Source organism: Notamacropus eugenii, chromosome 1 (genome assembly GCF_028372415.1).
Source record: "Notamacropus eugenii isolate mMacEug1 chromosome 1, mMacEug1.pri_v2, whole genome shotgun sequence".
In the NCBI taxonomy this organism is placed as follows: Eukaryota; Metazoa; Chordata; class Mammalia; order Diprotodontia; family Macropodidae; genus Notamacropus; species Notamacropus eugenii.
The window spans coordinates 62,913,292-62,927,096 of NC_092872.1; the positions used below are offsets into that span (position 1 = coordinate 62,913,292).

General features: G+C 35.5%; 1 pseudogene; it reads left to right on the forward strand.

Moving 5' to 3' along the window:
* Positions 1-4,552: 4,552 nt before the first annotated feature.
* On the forward strand, positions 4,553-5,462 carry LOC140503401 (olfactory receptor 13C7-like; annotated as a pseudogene).
* Positions 5,463-13,805: the final 8,343 nt, after the last annotated feature.

A 13,805-nucleotide genomic window follows, 5' to 3' on the forward strand; every position in this document is an offset into this window, starting at 1 on the left:
GAATAAGGATAGGGGGTAGAAAATTCTATCAACTGCAGGTCAACGCTTTCTCTATAATTTATAGTCCTAGAATATTGCCTAGAGTGTGTGTATGTGTGTATTTGTGTGTGTTTGTCCTTCATTGCCGGAGAAGACCATGCCATCAGAGAAATAACAACATGACTTGCATTTGACTTTGTTTTGAGTGAGGGAGGGCTGTGCAGGTCACCAGCCTCACTTCTCCTCCAGAGCCATCTGAGTCCAGTGACCAGATATTCATCAGGATGACTGGAGATGACCCAGGATGAGGCAATTGGGGTTATGTGACGACTTGCCCAAGGTCACACAGCTAGTGAGTGTCAAGTGTCTGAGGTGACATTTGAACTCAGGTCCTCCTGACTCCTCCACTGGTGCTCTATCCACTGCACCACCTAGCTGCCCATTGCCTAGAGCATTGAATGGACAAATGGCTTGCCCAGGATCAATAGCTAGTGTGAATTAGAGGTAGGATTTGAATTCATTTCTTCATGTTTTAAGGGCAGCTTTCTATCTTGTACACCATATTCTTGTGTTTTTGAATAAAAGAATATACTATAAAGACAGGTTTATTCCCTTGGTATAAAGATCACCACAGTCAGAAAAATCCTCTTAGAAATCCTAGTAATGAAGTTTTGAATCGAAAAGTTTACCTAATTCTTAGGAATCCATGTGATGATTCACATACCATAAATGAATTGAATTGTCATATTTGCATTTCCAATTATTTACACACTCATCAGTTTAGTGTATTGATTATTATTTAAACATAACATGAAACAATCAGTAATCTTTTATTAAGTGCTCACCATGTGTCAGTCATTGTGCTAAGTGCAGGGGATACAAAAAGAAAAATGAAACAGTTGCTGCTTTCAGAGAGCTTGCTCTCTAATGGGGGAAACAATGTGTCTTTAGATTCATATATACACACACACACACACACACACACACACACACACACACACACACACACACATACAATATGAATCCAAGATATTTTAGGCAGTGGATACACTAGCAGCTTGGAGACCAAAAAGACAATTATGAAAAAAAGTATCTTTTGAGCTGAGTCATAAAGGATTACAAGAAAGAGTTAAGAGGTTATGGGGGAAAAAACCAGTTCAAAACACGCAGAGATCAGAGATGGATTCTGTGCAAAATGGGGAGTTCCAGTCTGGCAAGAAATCAAGGTGCCAAGAAGGAAGTAAAATGCAAGAAGATTATAAAGGTAAGAAGAGGTCAGAATGTGAAGGGCTTTAAGTGTCAAACAGGAGGTTATATTTGTTATTAAAGGCAGTGGGGAGACACAAGTAAGACAATGACATGATCAGATGTAAAGTTTAAGAAAAATCTTTAAGAAAAACTTTTAAAAAATCATTTTAGAACAACAAATGTATCTATAAAGGATCTTTCAAAGTCAAAAAAAATAAAAGAAAAAAGCAATCTGGGATTTTAGTGTAACTCAAGTTCAATATGAGTCAGCATTTATGATATGGCAACCAAAAAAGTTAAAGCCACCTTCAGTTTACTCAAGAAAAGCATTGTATCCAAGACTAGGAATGTGACAGCCCCAACAGTGCTTTGCCCTGATCAGCCAATATCAAAAGTGTAGTGTTCAGTCTGGATACTAAATTTTAAAAAGACATTAACAGACTATAGAATGTTCAGATGAGGATGACCAAGATAATGAAACTTGTTAGATCATTTTATATGAAAACTTGAAGAAACTAGAGGTGTCCACTTTATAGAAGTGAAGACAAGAGGAGCTGGGGAGATGGAGAACACAATAGCTATCCCAAGTATTTGGGGACTGTCACATAAGGAGAAAAAGATTCTCTTTGTTATGATTGGCCATAGAGTGTAGAACTAGCAGCAATAAGTAGAAATGAAGGAAAAGTAGATTTTGACTAGATGACAGGAAAAACTTCCTACCCAGTATACCGTTCAAAAGTGGAATAGGTTACCTTGGACGTTAGAGAGGATAGCCTTCATAGGAAGTCTTTTTTTTTTTTTAAGTATTTTTATTGTAAACTTAATCAACACAAATATTTCAATATAAAAATTTTAGAAGAACAAAAAAGAGGCTCTTTATAAGTAACTGAGAATTTTTCTTACATTTTTAAAAAGGACATATATACACAGTATGTTTATGTATTAATATATTTCACATAACATATAATTATAACATTTAATATGCTAATGCTATAATAAAATAAACATTTATTTTATATATAAATATAGTTATGATATATAATAAGGTCTATATAACAAGTCTTTCATATTTGGATTCCCTTCTGCATTTTTTTGTTTTCTTCTGTGCATCTCACAAAATTGTTATTGTTGTTCTTATCTTTCATATCTATCACTACCCACTAACAGAACTCCCATCATAATCTTCCCTAGTAGAAGCCTTTCCTTCTAACAAATAATGGTTCAGCAAAATAACTCAGCATATTAGCCATACCTAAGAAGATATATGTGTGTGTGTGTGTGTGTGTATAATTTGTTCCTTTCAAGACTACTACTTCTCTCTCAAAAGGTGAGAGGTTTGCTTCATCTTCAATCTTTTCAAATCACTATTTTTGCTGCTTCAATCAGAGTTCTGAGGTCTTTTCAAGGTTGTTTTTCTTCATATGACTGTTGTTGCTACCATGATGTAAATTGCTGTCCTTGGAACTTCTCCTTTCACTTTATATTAGTTCAAACAAATCCATGAATGTTTCTAGGAATCTATCCTTTGCCATGTTTAACTGTTCCCCAGTGGATTAGTATCTATTTTATTTCTAATACAATGCCTGGAACACAGCAAGAGCTTAATAAATGTTTATTAACTGACTATTACTACAAAAAGTGCTCCTGTAAATATTCTCATACATATGAGTCCTTTCCCACTATCCTTTATCTCTCTGAGCTATATGTCTAACAGTAGTATCACTGAGTCAAAAGGTATGTATAGTTTGATGATTTGGGGGACATAATTCCAAATAGTTATTGTCAAAAGCGGCTGAACCAATTCACAGGTCTACCAAAAGTATATTGCATGCCTGTTAGCCCATACATCTCTAATAACTGTTATTATTATCTTTCTGTCATCTTTGACAACCCAAGACATAACATGGAGCCTATTATGATTTTAGCTACTTGAGAGTAAGAACTACATTGTTTTTATCTTTCTCCCTCAGCACCTAGCAATATGCCTTACATGTAGTGTGTTCTTAATAGATAGTATAATGAATTAAGTTAAGAAGAGTGAAAAGGATAGCAAGAAAAAGGAGGGGCAGGAAACAGATAAAAATAGGCTTTCAGATTGGGTCATAATAAGTATACTGGAGACCTAAGTAGAAGCTAGACCCCTGATAGTCAAGATGGAGTTTATAGTGAAGAAATAGATAGGTATAAATATATATAATAGATATATATAATAGATATATATAATAGATAGGTGAAGAAATAGATAGGTATAAAGATTAAAATCACAGAATTCTAGAATTGCAAAGAACCTCAGGGCCCCTCTAGTCCAACTTACAGTGATTAAAAAAAATACATATCCACATTCACCACAGCATAGTCATCTAACCTCTGCTTGAAAATCCGCAATAAGATGGAAGCCCCTGCTTTCAAGGCCCTGTTCCACCCGGAGATAGCTCCAATTGTTACGAAGTGTTTATTTCATCATTCCTAAATTTGTCTCCTTCCTCCTTCCACATATAAGTCCTGATTCTTCTCTCTGGGGCCAAACAGAACAAATTTAATCTCTCTTCCATATGACAGCCTTTTAAATACATGAATATAATACCCCTGAGGTTTCTCTCTTCCAGGCTAAACGTACCCAGTTCCTTCAATTGATCCTCATATGACATGAGCTAAAAATACATAATATCCAAGTTAACAGGGAGACAGTACATGTGCTTTCAGTAGATAAAAACTATTGGAAACAGGTACCCATGGTATCTTCCTTATGTTATAGATCTGAAAGGGAAAAATATCCTGACAAAAGTGATCATAATTTGTTTAAATGGCTTTTAGCTTAGAGTTCATGATCGGTCAGTATCTTATCTAAACTTTACATTCTCTCTGTCCCCTGGTCTAAAACTGTTTTATCCTAAGTATTATAGAATATACTTCAGTACTTAATAAATACTTGCTTGAATGAATGTTAACCTGAATAATTGCATTACTGATCAGTGGTGTAAAGGTTAACCTGGTCCAACTTTTATACCAAAATTCTTTAAAGAGATTACTTGAGGAGCCATGTTTTAACCAGAGTAAAAGTGCAATGTCTTGACTTCAATCAGGTACATTTTACAATCACGACATTTCAAAGTCTGTGAAGTGTTTCAATTATTCTACAGTCATTTCTTCAATTATCTGTTGCTTTGATGTTCAAATGAGGAGAGGAAACCTTATCTTTGTACACCAAATATACTCAAATATATGAAACATATTTAATTGCAAAAAATTAAAGTCCTAGGATAATAAAAGAATGGTTTATTACTCTAGATTCTTATAGGTGACAGACAAGAAATAAATGGAAGCAATGAATCACATCATCTATATCACTAGATTTGTTCTCCTGGGACTTTCTACCTATCCAAAGCTTGAGAAAAATTTCTTTGTGCAAATCCTAGGGGTAATCCTGGGCAATGGTGTCCTTATCACTGTAACTCTCTATGACCCCCACTTGCACACACCCATGTCCTTCTTCCTTGGTAACCCTCTCCTTCCCTGACATTTGCTACACAGCTTCTTCTGTCCCTCTAATTCTAGGCGGCTTCCTCATCCCAAGGAAAACCATTTACTTGCTGCATAGGGAAAATATGTTTTTCCTTTGCCATGAGAACAATTGAATATGTCCTCTTGAGTTTGATGACATTTAATTGCTATGGGCCCATCTGCCACACCTGAGATATAGCATGATCATGAGCAAGGCTGCCTATGTGCCAATGTCAATGGGATCCTGGATAGCAGGAGTTGTCAACTCAGTTGTGCAGACATCTCTTGCAATTCAATTATTTCGGCAGGGGGAGACAATGTTCTCAATCACTTCACATGTGAAATCCTAGTTGTTCTCAAAATGACCAGCGCATACATCCTACACAATGTGATTAGCATAGTTGTTGGAACTATGACTTTTCTAGTCATTACAATTGTTTGTTTCTCTTTCCTATATTTTTATCCTTTCCACATCCTGAGAATCGCTTCAGTAGAAGGAAAACACAAAGCTTTCTCCACTTGCACTGCCCACTTGACTGTGGCTATCATATTCTATGGAACCATTTTCTTTATATACATAAAACACAAATCTAAAATTCTCTTATTGCTGACAACAAGTAGCAAAGAAGCTCATCTTTCTGTTCTATAGTATGCTGACTCCTATGCTCAAATCCTTGACCTACAGTAGGAGGAACCAGGATGTGAAGACAGCTGTGAAGAATGTATCAAGTTAAAAACTCTTCACTGAAAGAAAATAATACAATCTTTATAATGTCATACAATGCCCTTATGTTTTTTGTTGTATTTACATGATATGGAAAAATAACCATGGATTCATAAACACGCTTCTTAAATAAAGGCTTCCATGATTAGGATTATTGTCTTCCTATTTAAAGTCCTTAAAAAATGAGCTTGTACTTGTGCATATTAGTAACAAAAATTAAAGTGTGATTTTTTAAAAACTCATTTTGTTTCAATGTATTTTGATATTTCTTCAACTGTACTTTGCAGTTGAAATTGTGACTTTCTTCTGAAGAAGGAAAAAGAATGATAGGAGGAAATCAATAAGAAAACAGAAAACGATTAGTTCTTCAGTAGTCACAGAGTAATGTAGTTGAATTCAATTTCCTTGGAAATCTTATAAACCACCACTAAGTAAGTGAGTGCAACATGAAGTTAAATTTTATAATCTTGAAATCAAAAATCTCATATGCTACAACAAGGTTTCCTTACCTGGGGTATAGGTAAACTTACCCACAGGGACAACCAGAGTAGAAACTGCCTTGCTTTTGTATTTGTATCTCTAGTATTTAGCAGAGTTCTTTGCACATCATAAATACTTAATAAAGGTATTTTCATTTCATTCATTCATTTTTCAATGAACTAGGGAAAATGTGGTAAATAACTATATTATGTATTGAAATTAATTTTATTTCTTATGGACCTATTTATGGTAAACTCTAGCATTTGTTTCCTTTCAATATTAAATAAGGGGTATGAGAAGATTTTTCTTATATTCATATGCACAGCATACATTAGAATTAATTTCTTTCCATAATGAATTGGGAGTAGAGGAAGGTTATGTTGAAAGCCAGTAGATCCCAGGACCAATGATTAGAACTCTTGTTCTACATGCTAGGATCTAACCACCATACCCTAGAAAAGCTTGTCTCTAACTTTGATCATTCTGAGATATCACAACATATTGTATTTTTAGAATGGAATTGAGTATATTTTCCAATATCTCAAAATCATGCTTCTTCAATTTCCTTTCCCTTGCTGTCCCCTCACCAGAGGGTCAACTGTCATGAAAGAATGACACTCTGAGCTAGGAAAAGTGACAGAGTTCCCTGAAGTTCTACCTTGGGAGTGAATGCCTTCCTAATTTTCTTGTCAATTTCACTATGACAAAAGATTCAGGGAAAAATAACATGCAAAGGAGATGTTCTCTGTCCAATATTAATCATCTTGTTGGACTCAAGAACTCTTGAAAATCCATGTTTTGAAAACAGGAGAGAGTATTCTAATCTCATGAAGGGATACCTACTTTCTGTCAGAATCACTTATCACAGAATAACACCTTGGGACAGACACCAGAGGGCATCAGATCCAATCAATTCTTGAACAAAGCTTCATTCAAATAAAATCCCAAAGTGGTCATTCAGTGTTTGCTTAAAGTCCTGCAGTGGAGAGGGGAACCCATAACCCATTTTCCTTCTGGATAACACTAAGTGTTACAAAGAAGTCTTTCCTCATTTCAAAAATAAATGTGTATCTTTTCAACTTCCAGTCATTTTTCCTCATTTTACCTTCTGGGTGAAGCAAGATAAATCTAATTGCTCTTCAACATAGCAGTTCCACCCCCCACCAAAATCTTCTCTTCAGAAGAGGAAACATTTCTGTCTCCTTGTGGCATGAGCTGGAAGAACATCACCATCCTAGCTGCCTTCTTCAGAAGACTTCCCAGTGTAACAGTACCATTTCCAAAATGTGGCATCCAAATCTGAGCACACTCCTACAGAGGTGCCCATGGTCTCTCTCCCCTCCCTGCATCTGGACACTATTAAGATCACATTAGTTTGGGGAGCTGAATATCATCACCCTGTTGACTCATATTAAGCCCACTGTTGCAGAAGAAAACTTTGCTCTGAGGAAAGTGAGCATGATTATCCAATGACATTTTCTTTATGGTTCCTGTTGCTCCCTCACTGAGATCACCAAAGGGTATTACCCAAAGTACTTATCACAGCGTTTCCTGTCCTGTCTCAGAAAAAACAGCTTCAAGATATGTGAGAACCACATCTTCTGCTGCTTCCTTACCTTCTGCCACCTACCCCCCTTCTTAGGAGCCATTATGGCTGTCTCCATTATCTACCTGCCCGGCTGTCATCCAAACTGGCTGCAGAGGTGATTGTTCAGTTTTCAGTGTGAGTACACATTGGTAATAAATAGCACTTGATTATTGTCTTCTTGATTATCTGGACTTAAGGACTAGATGAAGATATTAATGATTCAGATTAAGCTTTAAAATATATACTGGGTACATTTTTCTGGAGAGTTGGTTGTTATTATTAACACATCTCTACTTGAAGCCCTTGAGTGTTGAACGACTTAGTTGTACTTTGTTCTTTACTCAACATCCCTAAAGTCCTTTGAAAACAACCTGAGAGGGTGGTTAAGAGAGAGAAAGGAGTTTGATATCTTAGTCCCCTGTTATCAGGTACTCTCTGAAATCATATGAAAAGAAAATCTACCCAGGAAAACATATAAACCAGTGTGACCCTCAGCAAAGGTGACACAAGAAAAGGGTAAGAGTTTGGTCACTAGGTGGAGCTTCAGAGCTTATTCCTTATTGGATAAATTCACACAGTCAAAATAACTAAACACTGACGCATAAAGCTAAGGAAGAGAATTTATTTAGCACTTTCTTAGCATTTCCAGCCAGCAGACATGTTGTCAAACATCCAGAGCAAACATGGAAATTGCCAGGACTCATATCCTTTTTTTTAGTAAACAGATTTGAGTGAGTAGCTATAAGTTCCACCTGGTGGTTAAAACTTTAGTAAAATTCACCAAGGTTTATAAACTGCTGTCCTCCCAACATTATCATCCACATTTTAAAAATAGTCATTCAGCCAATGATCATTTATTAAGTGCTTACTACCTGCAAAGGCAATGTGGTAAGTGCAAGGGACATAAAGAAAGGGAAGAGGAGGTGGGGAATCAGTTCCTGACCTCAAGGAGTTCACAACATGCAGATCATTATATATATATGAAAGCTATAATCATTTAATTGACTGAAATATAGAAAGAAAAGAGGCTAAATAATGGATAGATAAATGATCCGTTGATTGATAGATGAAGGATAGATAGATGGTAGATAGATTAGATAAATAGGTAGATAGATAGATAGATAGATAGATAGATAGATAGATAGATAGATAGATAGATAGATAGATGGATGGATGGATGGATGGATGGATGGATGGATGGATGGATGGATGGATGGATGGATGGATGGATGGATGGATGGATGGATGGATAGATAGACGCTAAAGATGCTGAGAATACAAATACAAGCAACAACACTAACAATAAGAAGATGGTCCATATCTTCAAGGAGTTTACATTCTAGCGAGGGCAGATGGGGGACAAGGAGAAGAGGAAAGGTAGAAAAGCCCAGAGATTCAAAGTAGAGCCAGAACAGAAGTAAGCATGGATAGCCAGGACATTTCCATTAATAGTAAAAAAAAAAAAAAAAAGATTCAGGGAATACAAGATCACATTATGCTTCTTATATTTACTAATTATAAGAGAGTTTTTTATTTAGTAGAGCAAAATATAAGAGTTTGGGGGAAATCAACAAAGAAAATCAGTAAGTCAAACATTTATTAAGTGCTTATGACGTGCCAGGCACTGTACTAAGTGCCTGGTATGCAAAAAAAAAAAAGGCAAAAACATGATTTCTGCCATCAAGGTGCTCACTCTGAAGGGAATCATTTGTCCATTTGACTGACTCAGGATTCAATCAGGTCTTCCAATTCTGAACACAGTGCCCTTTCCACTACACCCTATAGTGTGCTTACTGTTTCCAGAATCCTGCAGCTCTCTTCTTGAAGAAAAGATACCAATCAGATTGCTGTCATCTTGGGGAAGGGCCTGAGGAGGAAGGCAGAGAAAATTTTAAATTTATGGAAGTGAATGTTGAAAACTAAAAATAAAATATAAATTAAAAAAAAGATACCACAACCTCCTCCTTCCTAGTTGGAGGAATTTCTTCATTCCTCCTCCTTCTTTAACCTTTCTCATTGTGGTGACTAATTTGTATTACTTATGTATCTCTATGAAACAGAGATAACCAGTCAATGCTTTTACTTTTGACATTTTTTTTTTTTTTTTGGAAACGGTAATTTCTTCAAGCAGGTAAGATTTTTTCTCTAGCTCCTTTGGGCAATTTCTGTCCCATGATTTTTCTGGGCCTCCCTACTGCTATTTCTCTTGTAGTATAGCTGTGTGGCATCTAGATAGTATGATCAGTCAGTCAATAAATAACTGATAGAGTACTAGACTTGAACAAGTTATTTCGATGATCTCCCACACCACACTGTGGCAGACAAAGTCTTCTTAACCAGCTACTCACCTCCCAAATCTACAGCCTAAAGCTGATCGATCCTCTTTTAATGAGTAAATAAGTATTATTTGCCTTTTTAATCTAATGAATACTGTTCAACTGGTGGAAAAAGAAAACATAATCTGTTAAATGTGATAATTATTTCCTTTCTCTATCCCCCCACCAAAAATGTTTACTAATTTAGAATTTGTGGTAATTCATACAGGAAGTAGGAGATATTTCCTCTCATGCTTTTAACAGGCTTATCAGAATCAGACAACATAACTTAACAAGTTTAACTATGCTAACATAATCCTAATTGGATCTTTGGGACATTATCCCAGAAGCATAAAAAGTTCTTAAACTTTATACAGTTCAATTCTGAAACTTTAAATCACTTCAGGGACCAAAAATAGTCCCAAAAAACAGTGAAAGATTTAAATTGGCTTTCAGATTCAGTGGTCGATCTTTTAATGGTTGCATCTGAGGAACGAAATTAAACATTGAGAAGTGGTGCACAAGGAGCTTTAACAATGACGTGGGATGATTTCCTATTTAAGTATTTACAGATCCAGTATCATTATTTCTGCCTTATAGCAGATTAGCAAGCTTTAACCTCTCTCCAACTATTTCACTGGTCAAGGTAAGCGGGAATTTAAAGCAACAGGATTTAGAAATTCTAAGTTCATGCAGTCACATTTCTAATATTCAAATAAGGCACAATTAATCTGCGAAGAACATAAACGACAAAAGCCCAATGAAATAATAAGCCAGAATGATGTACATACCGAGCCACCTAGAAAATGGTTCAAAAGAGAAATATGTAATTGTTTGGTCCTTCTGTAGAAACAGGTTTCTTCTTTTATCATCTACTATAGCCATATCAAGGTTTAGGGATAATGTTCAAATGCTTTTGAAAAATCTGTTAAAATGATTGTGTCAGTAACTATGGACTCAGATAATAGATGATAATATAAGATGTTATTATCAACATATCATAATGATCTATCATATGATAAATAATATTATCATTACTCATTATTGTTATTGTTATCTATGGCACTATTCTTAGAGGACTGGTTCTTTGTTTCCTCAGGCGGTGAGGCAAACATGGAACATCAAGGAAATGATTGCAGTCTTGAGTGCTCTAAGTTGTTTTTTCTCCATTAGTTTATATAACTTATTTTATGCGTCTTATGTTTTAAGGATTTATATTTTCTTTAGTAGGGGTATGGCTTCCACCAGTGCAAATTTCAATGTTGCAACCTCACAGCGTCTTTAGAATTGCTGAGCTAAATAATTCATCACCTTACATTCACCCTTGGGCTGAGTTCTGACCACCACACTTAGTTAAGCATGTCTTTGAGCAGTGGAGAGTCTGTAACCAGGCTCGTGCTGGGAGCCTCTTGAGGTGCCGGAGCTTGTGTTCATTCTGCATAGACTTAGAGAATTGGATCCCTTCTCTACCATAATGAAGCATCTGGATAGTATTTTAGTAGGGGACTCAATAAAAATAAAAAAGAAAGCCCCATGAATAAAAAACATTTCTTTTTAAAAGGTTAAATCCATGATAATATAAAAAACAGAATTAAAGAACAGCCAATATGTCTTTCCACACGCAAATCTATCCTTACTCCAAACCATCCTCTACATAGCCACAAAGTGATTTTCCTAAAGTGCAGTTTGGACTACATCACTACCCTACTCAATAAACTTCAGTAATTCTCAATTACCTCTAATTTCAAATATAAATATCCTCTATTTGGCATTTAAAGCTCTTCACAACCTAGTCTCATCATACCTTTCCCTGCCTCATTACACATTACTGTAATTACTATATATTACTATATATATAATTATGATATAATATAATTACATTCATTATATTAATTTATATATATAATATATAATTTGTCATATCAATTATAATTATATTTGTTTATAAATATAAATACAATCTAATTGCTATATGTTATTACACATATAATTGCTATATTACTATATAGTCTATGTCTAGACTATAATTACTCTACAGTCTAGACAAATTGTCCTTCTCTCTGTTTCTCACAAATAACACTCCATCTCCCATTTTTATGCCTTTGTACTTACTGTCCTCCATGCCTAACAGCTTCTTCTCCTTCTTCACCCTGCCTGGCTCCCTCAAGACTCATTTCAAGTGTGACCTGTTGCACGAGGCCCTTCCTACCCTGTACCTACCCACCCATGCCCTGCTCTCAATGCCTTCCCCACGTGTTACCTTTCTGTTTGGGTTTGTTTTATATGGGTTTTGTTTATACCACTGTACATGTGTCTTCTCTGTACCATCAAAGCATAAGCTTCTTGAGTAAAAAGACTGTTTCACTTTTGTATTTGTATATATCCCCTATGACCAATATAGTGCCTGGCACATAGTAGGCACTTCATAAATGCATATTAATTGGTTTATAGATGTGGATCTTCAACTATATTTAAAACAATAGTGAATAAACTGAAGAGGTTCAAAGCACACTGCCCACAACACTCCTGAGCTGCTGGACAAGATTAAAATGTAATTGAGAACTATTTAACAAAATAGATAAAAATATAATAAAATAGAGACAACACTACATTTTAAAAGTAAGTCATATGCAGGTCCCAGAGATCCTTACATATACTTTATTGGCCTGTGTTTCTATTTGAGTTTGACAGTACTGCTCTATTGCACAACTGGTTTATTTATACAAGAATATCAGTCATTCCAAGAATAATTTTGTCTAATTGGGTGTGGTACCACACACAATAATTTTGTCTGGTCGAGTATGTTATCTTTGCTCCCGGGGAAGCCGAGGCTGATGCTGCTGAATCCCTCCATCTCAGGAGCTCTAAGTTGCAGCAGGGCTGTAACCAATTCGGTGAGCACACTAAATCTGGCACCAATATGGTGAGTCCCAGGAAGTAGCAGGCCACCTAAGGAGGCTGTCTAAACAGAAATGAACTGGTCTAGGCTAGAAATGGAACAAGTCAAAGCTTCTGTGCTGATCAGTAGTGGGATTAGGCCCATGAGCGGCTACTGCACATCTAGCCTGGGGAACATAAGGAGACCCCGTCTCAAAAAATAAAATAAATATTTAAAAATTTTTGTCTAAAATATTTTAAATATAAGTACTTTCTTATGATTATATTATACTGAAAATAAGCGATTGTCAAAGTAAATTTTTTATTATTTTTGTTTTATTTGGGGGGAGTTGTTTGGTGCTTATTTTTGCTTTTTTTTTTTAATTACAAGAGACTTTCATCACATTTATCTGAGAAACAGGTTTACCTGTTGGGTACCTCTCCATGATGCTGGAGTTTTGCTATGGTGATTAATAATGTGTCATCAAAAAAATATTATTATCAAGAAAGGAATTACATACAAAAAATAGACCCTCCTAGCAATACTAATGAAAACAACTACTTCTGAGAATGTTTATTGTCATATTGATTTGTTTTTCTACTTACGTTCCCCTCCAGTCCTACCAACCTGGAAAGGCTTGAATGTAAGTATAGAAATGGGTATTTGTCTCTTATCCATTGACCACTCCAACTAAGTGAAGATAAAGACTCAATATCACAAGGCTTGTCACCTGAAGATGATCAATATATGATATATGTGATGTGTGCTATATATATTAGACAGATAATAGATAGACACATAGATCATCTTTTTTGTCCCTTGCTACTAGCATCTATTAAGGCATTAAGGGGTTATAATATATGCTTAGGGAGAGAATACCCACAATGATAAAATCATGGATATTTTTAAGTACTTCAATATGGATTGGCTAAGTGACAGTCTTGTAATAATGTATTTTGCTTAATGTAACCAAAATGAAAATCTTAAAAATTCCCCATCTAGATTAATATTTGCATAATGTTTTTCATTTTACAAAGAACTTGTGAGTTCCTTACCTTCCTTGTTCTTTACAATAGCCCCTAAGTTAGTCAG